The sequence below is a fragment of the Notechis scutatus genome, chromosome 5 (assembly GCF_049901735.1).
Source record: "Notechis scutatus isolate UNSWTSFEM ecotype Mainland chromosome 5, rNotScu1.2, whole genome shotgun sequence".
Classification (NCBI taxonomy): Eukaryota; Metazoa; Chordata; class Lepidosauria; order Squamata; family Elapidae; genus Notechis; species Notechis scutatus.
The window spans coordinates 23,805,082-23,805,736 of NC_142013.1; positions in this window are offsets into that span (position 1 = coordinate 23,805,082).

Sequence of the window (655 nt, forward strand, 5' to 3'; positions counted from 1 at the left end):
AGGAGGCAAATTGCTGGAAGACAGAGGCAGATGTTTTTTCTTGTTTTCCTCCCCTAAATCTAGGTGCGTCTTACGGTCTGGAGCGTCTTATAGTCAAAAAATACTGTAGTATGTAGGTACCCTCGAAGATTAGTGATGTTTGATAATGACCTAGATGAATAAACTGATATTAAATCCAAATAAGATGGAGATCCTGTTAACAAACAAGAATCTGGGCCCAGAGACTGAGGTTCATGTTTTGGATAAAGCTCCATTTGTCCTAAGGAACAGGGCTCAGTGGAAATCTCCTTGATACATGGCAGATGTGGCAAGGCATCTTTTTCCTTAATTATATATGTTGTGCCAGCTAATCATTTGGCAATAATTATTCACACATTGCTTTTATCCTGTCTTAACACAGGGGTCCCCAACCACCCAGGCCGCAGCCCAATGTTGGCCTACTTGGAACCAGCCCCTGTGAGAGGTGGGCCAGTGTGCATGCCCACTCACGTGGGCAGCAGGACAGTGCGCACACACATGCATGCATAGTTCCACTTTCATGAGCAGAGGGTCGGCATGCACATGCATGCACACACAGCTCCACTCACACAACTGGCAGTCCGGCACATATATGCATAGGGACTGCTGCTGTAGCAATATGTTCTGCATGAAAAGT